General features: G+C 42.9%; 1 protein-coding gene and 1 long non-coding RNA gene across 10 annotated transcripts in view; one reads left to right on the forward strand and one right to left on the reverse strand.

Moving 5' to 3' along the window:
* Window positions 1–9,166, reverse strand: part of LOC309843886 — a 35,596-nt gene extending 26,430 nt beyond the window's left edge. Inside the window, exon 1 of the long non-coding RNA XR_014300396.1 lies at window positions 8,511–9,166. This is a non-coding gene — a long non-coding RNA (uncharacterized lncRNA). The remainder of the gene's footprint in view (window positions 1–8,510) is intronic.
* A 99-nt stretch (window positions 9,167–9,265) lies between these two features.
* CLASP1 (cytoplasmic linker associated protein 1) overlaps window positions 9,266–13,577 on the forward strand; it is a 263,959-nt gene continuing 259,647 nt past the window's right edge. For 2 of the 9 annotated variants that reach the window (XM_082689811.1, XM_082689810.1), the window contains exon 1: window positions 9,288–9,482. The gene's annotated coding sequence lies outside the window, so the exon portion shown is untranslated. Of the gene's footprint in view, window positions 9,483–13,577 lie in introns of all 9 variants that reach the window. The other 7 variants (XM_082689812.1, XM_082689816.1, XM_082689813.1 and 4 more) reach the window with 6 other exon arrangements.

The following is a 13,577-nucleotide window of genomic DNA, read 5'->3' on the forward strand; positions in this document are numbered from 1 at the left end:
TCTTCCAACAATACAGAAACAAATAAAAATTCAGCAACACATAAAAAGGACTATAACACCACTAACAAGTAGGATTTATCCCAGAAACAGAAAGTTGGTTTGATATCTGAAAACCAATTAATGTGTAACACACATTAATAAAGGACAAGTCACATTATCATCAAAACGGACAAAGAAAACAGATTTGGCAAAATCCAAAGCCTTTAATGATGAGAAAATAGTCAACAAACTAGGACCAAAGGAAAATATTCTCAATCTGATAAAGGCCATATATAAAAACTCCGCAGCCATTTAATGGCAAAAGACTGAATGCTTAAGGAACAAGACAAGCATATCCACTCTCACCATTTCAATTCAACATTGTACTAGAGGTTCTAGCTGGAAAAAAATCAGCCGAGAAAATCTAACGAGAGAGATACAGACTGGAAAGGAAGAGGCAAAAACAATCTCTTTGTAAAGACACGATTTTGTATCTAGAAAATGCTCAGGAATCCACTAAAAAAATAATGAGTGTGGCAAGGTTGCAGGATACAAGGTCAATATGCAAAAATTGTTTTTCTATACACTTGTAATGAGTAATCTGAAAATGAAATAAAGAAAAACCATTCCATTTACAATAGCATCAGAAGGAAAATATTTAAGAATAGATTTAATGTATGAAGTGCAGAACTTACACTAGGAAAACTACAAAGCATTGTAAGCAGCTAACATGATTTAAATGAATGGAAAGACATTCCATGACCATGAATCAAAAGACTTATTATTATTAAAACAGCAATAGTCGGGTGGTGCCTGGGTGGATCAGACATTAGGCTTCTGCCTCTGGCTCAGGTCATGATCCTAGGATCCTGGGATCCAGCCCCACATCTGGCTCCCTGCCTCAGCAGGAAGCCTGCTTCTCCCTTTCCCACTCCCCCTGCTTGTGTTCTTGTTTACACCCTCTCTCTCTGTCAAAAAAATAAATAAAATCTTAAAAAAAAACCCCCAAAACCAAAAATCCCCCCAAATGGCAATAGTCTTCAAATTTATTTTCAGATTCAGTAAATTCCCATCAAAATCACAACTGCATTTTTTCCCCCAATAATGGACAAATTGACTGGAAAATTTATATGGAAATTCAAGGAATCCCAAATAGCCAAAACAACTGGAAAAGAAAAAGTTGAAGGACTCACATTGCCCAATTTCACAAACTACAAAGTTACAGTAATTGAAACAGTGTGCACTGGCATAAAAAGACACACATACATTGATAGAATAGATTTAGAGTCCAAAAATAAACCCATACATTATTATAGTCAACTGGTTTTGGACAAGAGTGCCAGGACAATGCAATGGAGAAAGAATGGGCTTTCCAACAAACCGTGGTGAGATAATTAGAAAGCTGCCTGTAAAAGAATGAAGTTGGGCCCCTACCTCAGACCATATATAAAAATTAACTTAAAACGGACCAAAGACCTAAATGTAGGAACCAAAAGTATAAGATTCTACAAATACACAGGATTACACAAAGGTTACTCAGATAATATACCCACCACACAGAAACAAATGAAAAAGAAGGTCAATTGGACACTAAAATGGCAAACTTTTGTGCTTTGGAGAGTATCGTCAAGAAAGTGGAAAGACAACTCATGGGATATGAGATAATATTTGCAAAACATCTATCTGCTGAGGGACTTAAGTCTAGAATATATAAAGAACCTTTACAGCTCAATAATAAAAAGAACAATACAATTTAAAAAGTGGGCAAAGCATTGGAATAGACATTTCTCAGATGAGATATACGAGATGGCCAATATGCACCAAAAAGATGCTTGACGTCATTAGTCACCAGGGAAGTGCAAATCAAAGCCACAATGAAGTATCACTATATACCCAATAGGACTGGTATAATAAAAAAGAAATAATAACAAGTGTTGGTGAGGATATCTCCACTAGAACCCTCATAATCTGTTGGTAGGAATGTAAAATGACATCTTCACAATGGAAGAGTCTGGCCATTCCTAAAAAGGTTAAACATACAGTTATTATATGACCCAGCAACTCCAAACCTAATTATATACTCAAGAAAACCAAAAACATGTCCACATGAAGTTTTGTAACAGATGTCCATTGTAGCATTATCCATAACAGCCAGGAAGTAGTTTGGAACAACCCAATGTCCATCAACTAGGATAAACAAAGTGTGGTATATTTACATATAAATGAGATTTTTTTTTTTTTTTTTAATTTGAGAGAGAGACAGAGATACCAAGAGAGAGCATGAACAGAGAGGAGAGGGAGAAGCAGGCTCAACTGATTGCAGGGCTCAATCCCAGAACCTTGGGATCATGACCTGAGCTGAAGGCACTTAACCAAATGAGCCAACCAGGTACCCCATCCCAGGATCCCAGGACTGTGACCTGAGCTGAAGGCACTTAACTGACTGAGCCCAACCAGCTGCCTCCATTTAGTTTTTTTTTTTTTTTTTTAAGATTTTATTTATTTATTTGACAGAGAGAGATCCCAGGAGACAGAGAGGCAGGCAGAGAGAGAGAGAGGGAAGCAGGCTCCCTGCTGAGCAGAGAGCCCGATGCGGGACTCGATCCCAGGACCCTGAGATCATGACCTGAGCCGAAGGCAGCGGCTTAACCCACTGAGCCACCCAGGTGCCCCTTCCATTTAGTTTTATTTGGCAATAAAACAGAATGAAGCACTGTCACATGCTACAATATAGAAGAACCTTGAAAACATGCTAAGTGAAGGAAGCTGGTCATATATTGTAGGATTCTATGTATATGAAATGTCTGGGACAGGAAAATCCACAGTGACAAAAAAATAAATTAGTGGTTGCCTTGGGCTGGTGGACTGAGGAAAAATGGGTAGTGACGACTAATAAGTACAAGGTTTCTTTTTTGGGCTGATGAAGCTTTTCCAAATGGTTTGTAGGGGCGCCTGTGTGGCACAGTCTGTTAAGCATCCAACTCTTGGTTTTGGCGCAGGTCCTCATCTCAGGGTTGTGAGATCGAGCGCTGTGTCCACTCCCTACTCAGAGTGGAGTCGGCTTCAGATTCTCTCCCTCTGCCCTTCCTGCTGATGCTGTGTCTCTTTAAAATAATCTTTAAAACAAAATGGATTGTAGTGATGATTGTACAGCTCTTTGAATATACTAGACTGTTGAATTATATACTTTAAATGGATGAATGGTATAGTATATGAATTATCTCTCTATAAACCTGGTAGCCAAAAAATTATGAGACGATCAGGGAAAATTGAAGATTGACTGGGTTAGACCATGATACTAGGTATTAATTTCTTAGGTATGATGGTGGTATTGAGATATATTCATTTAAGGGAGAATCTTATCTTTTTCTTTTTTTTTTTTAAGATTTTATTTACTTATTTGACAGAGACAGACACAGTGAGAGAGGGAACACAAGCAGTGGGGGTGGGAGAGGGAGAAGCAGGCTTCCTGCTAAGCAGGGAGCCCAATGTGGGGCTTGATCCCAGGACCCTAGGATCATGACCTGAGCCAAAGGCAGACACTTAATGCCTGAGCCACCCAGGCGCCCCGAGAATCTTATCTTTCAGAAATACTAAAATATTTGTGGATGAAATAATTTTAAAAATTATTCTCTTGACCCTACCTATCCCTTGAAATATCACTCCACTTTTCTTCCCTCCCCTTTCTCCCCGCCCAATTACCTATCCTCCTCCTTTCCAATTCTGTGCCTACCACTCTCTTTTTTTTTTTTTTTTTAAAGATTTTATTTATTTATTTTACAGAGAGAAATCACAAGTAGATGGAGAGGCAGGCAGAGAGAGAGAGGGAAGCAGGCTCCCTGCTGAGCAGAGAGCCCGATGCGGGACTCGATCCCAAGACCCTGAGATCATGACCTGAGCTGAAGGCAGCGGCTTAACCCACTGAGCCACCCAGGCGCCCCTCCTACCACTCTCTTTTGGACCCATTCCAATCAGGCTTCCATCCTTACCCCTCCACTGCTATGGCCAACAGTTAATTATAGCCCATTAGCAATTGATTTGGTTGCTCTTCCTTGTTTCCTTTCCTGATTTCCTTTTTGTCAGTGGCTGACCTTTCTGTCTCCTTTGCTGGCTTCATTACCACCCCAGTCCTTAAATGCTAGAGTACTCCAGGCCTCAGTCTTTAGATAATTTTCTCAAATTTTTGTCTACACTTAATATCTAGATCATGTCACGGCTTTTAATACTAGGTGCTTGTGTCTCCCACATTTACATATTCAGCCTAGACCTTTCTTCTGAACTCCAGATTCAGTATCTAACAGCCTTGATATTCCCATGTGCTAATTTAATAGGTATTTTATTGTTTGTTTGTTTGTAGGCTCCATACCCAGTGTGGAGTCCAATATGGGGTTTAAACTCATGGCCCTGACATCAAGACCTGAGCTGAGCTCAAGAGTTGGACACTTAACCAACTAAGCCACTCAGGTGCCTCTTAAAAGACATTTTAAACTCAACATCTCCCAAACTGAATTTCTTATTGCTTCCCATTCCCATCCTGCTCCTCCCAGTTTTTGCCATTTCAATAAACGGCAGATCCATTCTTTAAACTGCTCAGTCCAAAAATACTCAGTCTCTCTGTCCCCTTAACTCCCCTTTTGCTTACACCCTGTATCAACCAATTTATCAAATCCTATGTACCATCTTGGCTGAATACATCCAGACACCTTACCACTCCACTGCTTGCACTTTCCCCAAGCCCCCATTGTCTCACTTGCAGAATTGCAATAGCCTCCTAATCCGTCCCTCTTGCTCCCTCACAATCTATTCTCAAAACTCTCTTACTCTCAAAACAGAAGCTATAGTGATTCTTTAAAAATAGAAGTAAAATCATTTTACCTCTCTGCTCAAAACCTTCCAATGGCTTCCCCTCTCAGTAAAAGCCAAAATTCTTACAATGCCCTGTAAATCCCCACACAATTTGGCATCCTGTTACCTTTGACCTCATTTCCTACTTTTTGCCTGCCACACACTGCTTCTGTTGCTCTGGCCTCCTTCCTGTGCTTAGAAAGTAGTAGACATCTTCTTCCCTCACAATGACTTCTGCACTTGCCATTCTTTCTACGTGGAATGTTCTTCTCTCAAGATGGGCATTTCTTGCTCCCTCACCTCCATTAGATCTGTACTCAAAGTATGTTTCTCAGTGGGCCCTCACCCTCACCTGTCCTATTTAAAAAGAAACCTCTTTCCCTATCCTCAGCACTCCTTTTTTCTCCCTTACCGCTTCATTTTCCCCCCTTAACACTTATCCTACCTGACACAGCTTATCCTTCTTCATTTACTATTTTATTTTCTATCTCCTACGAGAACATGGATTCCTCCCCCCACCCCCGCTTTGCTAAGTGTTTGGCCCATAATTGGTGCACAGTATTTCTAAGCATGTGAACACTACTTAAAATGCACTTATAATCTCTGCTTCACTGTTTGGTGCTAGCTTCATAAGCATTTGAGCATGTATCCCTGAGGAAGATGAGGCTGACTGAATAGAAACACTGTTCACTCAATCAAGACTATGATATCCATCTTTGTAAAGGAGACCAACGCAGAGACAAGGAATTCTAGAGGGTTAGATTTCAACTGCTGCCTTGGTACCAATAAGCCATGTGACACTGGGCAAATAAGTTTTCCTTTCTGGCCATTTATTTCCTCCCCTGCCAAATGGATCATTGCTTTGAATGATCCCATAGGTTTCTGAGAATGTAAAATGAAAGATGAAATGTTGAGTAGGAAATGATGTGTCTTATTAATTTCTCTAGTAGGTACAAAGATATACTTACCTGGCATTTTAAGATTTTAAAATAAAATCTTAAGATTTTAAAACTTTTAAGATTTTATATATTTGAGAGAGAAAAAGAGAGAGAGAGAGCATCAGCTGGGGAAGGGCAGAGGGAGATACAGATGCCCTGCTGAGCAGGGAGCCTGACTTGGGGCTCAAGCCCAGGAACCTGGAATGGTGACCTGAGCCAAAGGCACACACTTAACCAACTGAGCCATCCAGGTACCCCTGACATTTTGTATTTTTTAAGGGCAACAAACATACCTGCAATCAAACCTCAGAGTTTCTTTTAGGGACCTTAGACCATATAGTGTAGTTTTGCTGTGTTAAGCCCTTATAATACTAGTAATTTGTGAAAGTTCTTGATGTCAGCATATTCCTTCTGTCAAGGCTCATTTTTTTTTTTTTAAAGATTTAATTTGGGGCGCCTGGGTGGCTCAGTGGGTTAAAGCCTCTGCCTTCGGCTCAGGTCATGATCCCAGGGTCCTGGGATCGAGCCCGGCATCGGGCTCTCTGCTCAGCAGGGAGCCTGCTTTCGCTCCCTCTCTCTCTGCCTGCCTCTCTGCCTACTTGTAATCTCTGTCAAATACATAAATGAAATCTTTAAAAAAAAAAAAAAAGATTTAATTTATTTATTTGAGAGAGAGTGCACAAGCAAGAGAAAGGGAGAGAGAGCACAAACAGGGGAGGCAGAGGGGCAGGAGAAGGAGAAGCAGACACCTGCTGGGCAGGGAGCCTGACATGGGGGCTTGATTCCAGCACCCTGGGATCATGACCTGAGCTGAAGACAGATGCTTAACTCACTGAACCACCCAGGCACCCCTAAAGACTCACTCTTAACATCTAAATTGTTTTCTTTCAATATCCTTGTCCAAATCAGTGAGTAGTCAATACCCGTGGATGTCCAGCTCCCATAGGAGTTTTGTTTCCTAATCATTTGTGTGTGTGTGTGTGTATGGTTGGTGAGTCTCCCTGCAGCCCATCTGTAAACCAGAATCTTGATTTTCTCACTGGTAAATGTGATGAATAACAATTGGCTCATATTTATTTTGCTGGATTCAATGATACATCAATACTCTACATAAAACAATTGTACAATGCCAGCGATATCTTAAAGCCTCCAATGGAGTATGTATTGAACTTCTATGTATGTATTGAACTGCCAGGGTCGTGTCCCAAAACAGTGCTTTTACCATATTACTATCCCCAGTCCAGAACCTGAAACAACTGGGCTTTCTTTTGGTCTCTAAGTCTTCCCCATCCTATTGAAAGCAGTCTCACAGGTATGTTTTTACCTTTGTTCACAGCAGCATTATTCACCACAATCAAAAGGCGTAATTAACCCAAGTATCAACCCTGGTATATAAACACAATAGAATAGAATTCAGCCTTAAAAACGAAGGAAATTCTGACACATGCTACAACACTGAAGAACCTCCAGGATCTTGTGCTGAGTGAGATAAGCCAGCCACAGAAAGACAAATACTATATGATTCTACTTATATCTGAGTTGACAAATTTAGAGACTTAAGTAGAATGGTGGTTGCCAGGACTCGGTGGAGTGAGGAATGAGGAGTTAATAGGTACAGAACTGCAGTTTTAGAAGATGAAAAGAGGGGATACCTGGGTGACTCGGTTAAGTGGCTGCCTTCCACTAGGGTTGTGGTCCCAAGGTCCTAGGATTGAGTCCCACACTGGATTCCCTGCCCAGAGGGAAGCCTGCTTCTGCCTGCTGCTCCCCCTGCTTGTGCTCGCTTCTCTCTCTTTCTCTGACAAATGAATGAATAAAATCTTAAAAAAAAAAAGGTGAAAAAGTTCTGGGGATGGGGATTCACAGCAATGTGAATGTATTTAACTTTACTGGCCTATGTAGTTAAGACTGGTTAAACGGTAGATTTTGTGTTATGTGTATGTCACCATAATTTAAAGTTAAAAAAAAAATTCAACATCTTATTTTTTCAAACCTTATTTTCCACTCTTCCTCTGTATTCTCCCCCCTCCCCCACGCTTTTTAATTTACTGCTCTCTACATTGTACTCCCAGCGAAACACTTTATAGCCTTTGCCCCAAGGAGCTTCTTCCCTGGAATGCTTTCATCACCACCCAACCATTTTCAAAAGGTTGTCCGTGCTTTCGCCCCGAAGACAGGTTACTTTTCCTAGATCGAACTAGAAGTCACACCCTCCTCCATGACAAGCCTGCACCTCCAGACCAGAGTCCTTTCCCTTTCCTGCCCGGCGGAGAGGAGCGAACACATGGCTTTACTGTTTACGTGCGTCTCTCCGGCCCTAACATCTAAACTGAGTAACAGGGACGTTTTTTTTTTTTTTTTTTTTAAAGATTTTATTTATTTATTTGACAGAGAGAAATCACAAGTAGATGGAGAGGCAGGCAGAGAGAGAGAGGGAAGCAGGCTCCCTGCGGAGCAGAGAGCCCGATGCGGGACTCGATCCCAGGACCATGAGATCATGACCTGAGCCGAAGGCAGCGGCTTAACCCACTGAGCCACCCAGGCGCCCCCAGGGACGTTTAACTCCCCACCCTCCCGCACCCTTCTCACACAAACACTCTCCACCACCGCGGACCTCGGCATTCAAGAGCTCCCAGGGAAGTCAACGCGTTGGGCATCGAGATGGAGGGAAGGCAACTCACACTCCCAAGGAGTGATTTCGTCGACGCAGCGTATAATTTTACACAAAAGCTCTCAGTGTCAAATTACCTGCGAACATAGGGGTTTGACGCGGCAAAACTGCGGGTCCCTGGGGATCCTTAAAAGCAGCCCGATAATTTGCACAGCTCTCTACCCTCCGAAACACGTTCTCACGCGTCATCCGAAAGTAATGCGAGAGGGAAGACCAAAGCAGAGTTATTTGTGGAGTCGCTCAAGTAAGAAAGGGGTTGTGGCTGGCCGTCTCAAGAGTCTCCGAGGCCAGCACGGGCCGACCGCCCTCCGAGAAGAGCAAAGAACCGTTAAAAAGGTTGTGCTTCCGGCTCAAGTGTCGCGCCTAATTGAGAAGAGAAGAGAGAACGGATGCAAGCCCCGGTACGGAAAGTCGCAGGGCACAATTTCCTTCATCCTATTTCCACACGATGGTGGGGCGGGATGTGCGTAACCCAGAAGTAAAAGTCCGTTTCCTTCAGATATTAGACCTCGACCACAGGAAGTCCCGGCCGGATGACTTTTATCCAGGCTTTCCTGACTCCCCCTCAGCTCTATTCACTTCACTCCCAGCATCGTGGTGCTCTGTCGCCGCGACCCCTTTCATCCGACCCTCGTGACCTGGCCTGAGTTTTGCCGCAACTTCCCAGGGACCCCCGACAGCACCTGGGCCACCCTTCCCTTAAAGAACTGTTACTCTACGGGTCCCCATCGGGGTCAATTAACGTTCTTCGAAGGGGGAAAAGCTCCTGGGATTTGCAGCTCCCGAAGCCCAGCACAGCCAGGCCGGCGCCTGCGCGGGGCGTTACCATAGAGAGCAGCCGCCTCTCTGGTCTCTGTTTGCACTCTCTATGGTCGAGCCTGGTCCGTGGCGGTAAAAGGGAGACCGCACTGCGCAGGCGCCCTCGGCTTCTAATTTTTTTTTTTTTTTTTTTTTTTTAATCCCCGCACCAAGCGCTTAACCTCATTGGGGTGGAGGAGAAGGCGGCGGCTCTCGCGTCCGCAGCGGCAAGAGTAGCGAATAATATGACTGTAAGTACCCGATTAGGGCGAGGAGATTCAGACCCAGCCCTCCGAGGCCTTTGCCCCCTCGCCTGCCGTGGCGGACGCTGAGTCTGGGTGGGGGCGATGTCCAGCGCTGTCATCGGCTCTTGGGTGCACTTTGGGGGGAGGGGGCGGCCCTTAGGTGGGAGCGGGGCGGGGAGCGGGATGGGATGGTTGTTTATCCTACCGGTAGGTCCCTAATCCCAGGCTGCTTTGCAGAGGGAGGAGGGGGCGGCTGTGGGGTCAGCTCGGCTTTGTGTGCCCCTCTCTCTTTTCCTCTCCCAGACCCCACCCCAGGCCCCTTCCTGACCCGAGTCTTCCCGGCCGGGTGGGAGAAGCCAGTGAACAGCCCAGTCGCGTTTGAAAAGAGCCCGGGATTGCGAGGGGAGGGGGCGAGGGAGAGAAACCCACAACAACTAGTCATCGGCGAGTGATGGGTGTGGAGAAAGATCCAGAGGGAAGGGGTGCCGGGGAGGCGGGCGGCCGGGGCTCCCAGCCGGTCCAGACAAAAGCTGAGCGAGCGGCGCCTAGCCGAGCTCGGGGCCGGGCGGGTTGCAGAGGGTTCCTTGGTCCCTAAGGCCCGCAGAGAGCTGCTTTCCGAAGCCAGGAAAGCGGACAAGTGCTGAGTTACGCCTTGTGCAACCTCCTCAACTTGCCTTTGTTGTTCTTTGGTATTGGCAGAGCCGCTCTGACGAAGATGAGTGTGTGATCTTGCACGTTAGCCTGGTTGGGTACAATGGAGCTAATCGAATTTTGCTTTCCATTTTTCGAGCCGCTCGGATGAGTATGGGGGTTTCCAGAGTCTAACTTATTACATAATGTTATATATAAAATAGTTGTGTTTATTTCTCAGATTAAAAAAAAAAACTAGGTGAAGTCCTTTGAAGCATGTTTTGTTGCATACGGATGAATTTTTTTTGTTTTAGTGTTTGTTCACTCAATACTGACCGTTTGTAGAACCTGTGAGTTCTTTAATCATGATACTTTAATTTGTAGATGTGGTAATGAGAGCTTTGGATTCTGTAGTCCTTTGGGAGGCAGTGATGCAGAAGTCAGAAGGGAGAAATAGTTTCATGCTGCCATGTGCCTTGCACCCTATTCTGGTGCCACAGTATAAATTCTAGCTTTAACGATTGTTGCTTTTATTACTATTATTATTTGTGACATTTACTGAGCTCTGGGTCTGAGGCATCCTGGACAGTGGGCTCCTTTTGCTCATAAAGGGAGTGGGAGAATAGTAACATTGATGCAGAGACCTTATAGATAAAAACAAAACCACAATGTCCCAGAGTTAGTGAATATTATTTATCTTCTCCATTTGCTAAGAAAGATTTAAATTTTTGTGAGCTGTTTGCTTATTCGTTTTGGTAAAATTGTGTAACCGCACCATTCTTACCCATTGTTACTCAGATCTGTTTCTGTAATTCATAGTTTGTAAGCTAACATGGAGCAGCACTATTTCTGATTTTTTAAAGTTTTTTTTTTTTTTTTTTTTAACTGAGTTTTCAGCCCTAGCTTTGTATTCTCCCAGCTAAAGTTAACCAAAGTTAGAAATCCTTTGAAGTGACCGTTGGTGGTGGGGGTGTCAAATATTGTATCTCCATGTTACAGTCTAAGCTGAGTGGTAAATACAGGAAAGGCCTTTGCTAACCTTACATCTTAAATTAGTGTTGGAACTGAAAACCCAGATCTCAGGATTTGGGCCACAGACTCAACTTCTATCTAAAAGAGGTAAGCATTTTTTTGCACTAAAAGAAGGAAAAAACTGAAGGTTGGTGTTTATGCTTCAGTAACCACTGCGATAGAATCTCTTAAGTGTAGTTTGGATGATGGGAACTTACTTTTTATAGAGCAAGATTTCAGATCCTTAAAATAGTTTGACAGGGACACTGAGAAATGATTGGCCAAAGAACATTAAGTTTATTGTTCATATGTATTACGTTTTGTTCATTGGTTTTGGGTTTAGATTTTTTTTTTTTTTTTGCTTCAGTAGTTAATTCTATTTTCTTGGGTGGCTCAGTCTCACAATTTATAAGTTGAGTGAGATATAGTTTCTTGGATCTGAGACTTAAATTTGTTTCTGAGAGTCCATTTCTTAACAATCTTCTATTTATAAAATCGTTCTTAGATTATACTATTTTTAATTTAGTACTATTGATAAATTATATAAGCACTTAAGGGATTATAATGTTAGGCTAAGAGCTGAGTTATTAAAACTGCCAGTTTTGAAAACTGCAAGCAAAACAGAATCATCGAAAAGGTTTCTTTGAAAATAAGAGAAGGATTTATTAGTCTTAAAAAAAAAAAAAAGAAAAAGAACTAAGCAAGGGAGAAGTCATTGATGATAGAGTTTTTGGTGTGTAAAATGTAATTTGAGAAAGTAAACAAACCTTTCTACCCAGTGCAAGTAGGACAATGTCCATAACATGTGAATATGTTTGCCTGAATGACCTCCAAAGGCCTTCTTTTTTAAAAGCCGTGGAGTTTAGTGGTTATTTCTGCTGGGTCTTCAGTGCTCCAGGGCTTGCCTGCCTCCTTTATGCTCAGACCGGTACTGCCATACTGCAGGCTTTTCTTCTCCAGATTGTTACGGCAGCGCCAGTCCATCTTCCCCCACGGATCCCTAAAGATGTGGCTCACATGTGCTCAAATGACGGACTTTCTTTCAGAATGCCTGTGTTGACTTCCCTCTTGTTTCCTGCCTGGAAATCTCATTCCTTGCTGATTCCTTTTGTATCCATTACCTTCCTCCCTGGGAGACGGATGCCCGTGCTTGTATTCTTTACATCCTTGAGGGCACTGGGAGTTTGTACGACACTGTGATATCCTCTGTACTTACTACCAGGACTTGTGTAACTAGGGACTTGTGTAACCAGTCACTTTAAATGTATGAACTGTGAAAGGATGAATAAATGTATTGTAACTTAGAATACTTTGAGCTTTGGAAAAACTCTTAGAGGCGCCATAGACCAACCACTGTCCTACCTTTTGTCTACTCTGTTCTGATCATCAACCTTACATTGCAGATGTGCTTCTCTGTTACTGGACAGGTCTTGGTTGCTAGAAAGCTAGTTTAGAGTGTACCAAAATCTGCCACTCTCCTGTTGGGTGTTCTTGGTTGCACCCCCTGAAGCAACATGAAGTCTGTTTCTTCTCTACATAATAGCCTTTCATTTCCTAGGACAGTCATCAAGCTGTCTGTAGATTTATTGATGAATTAATTTATTAAACTCTTTCTTTAGTTAGCTACCAGTTATCATGAGGGTACAGCTGAAAAGACTACATGGTCCAGGGCTCACAGACTAATAGAGGAACAGAATATTACAAAGTGATGCCAGTTACGCTGGAAGTATGTAAACAGCCCTAGATCCTTTGTACCCTTGTGGTTTTTATAACATTTTTAAAAAAGATTTTATTTTCTTTTTTTAGAGAGTGAGCGGCTCCTAAGCTCAGACTTGCAGGGGAGAGGGGGATCGGGAGAGGGAGGGAGACTCTAAAGCAAGGTCGGTGCTGAGTGCAGAGTCTGTGGGGCTCCATCTCACAACCCTGAGATCAAGGCCCAAGCTGAAACCAGGAGTCGATGTTTAACTGACTGCGCCACCTAGTCGCCCCAAGATTTTAATTTTTTAAAGTAATCCTTATACCCAACATGGGGCTCAAATTTATAACCCCTAGGTGAAGAGTCTCATGCTCTACAGACTAAGCCAGCCAGGTGTACCTTCCCCTCATGGGGAAATCAGATTTTACCACGCTGCTTTCTTTAGGCAAATGCAGTGTCTGAAAAGAAACAGAATTTGCGGTGACCTGACCAAAGTATACAGCTGTTGTCTTAGGTTAAGAAACTGTATCAATGGTTTTCAAACTTTGTTGTACATTCTAGCTCTGCCACTTACTAGCTCTATGACTTTGGACCATGGGCCTATTAAATAATCTCTTTGTATTTTAATAATTTCATCTGTAAAACAAGGGTGAGGGGAGGGCAGGGTTGTAAGGATTAAGTGAGATAATATAAGTCAAGTGCTCAGAGTAGTGACTGGCATATAGTAAGTGGATATGCATGGTATTCCTCTATGTCTTTGTGTA

The sequence above is a fragment of the Mustela nivalis genome (assembly GCF_964662115.1).
Source record: "Mustela nivalis genome assembly, chromosome: 11".
NCBI classification, from domain to species: Eukaryota; Metazoa; Chordata; class Mammalia; order Carnivora; family Mustelidae; genus Mustela; species Mustela nivalis.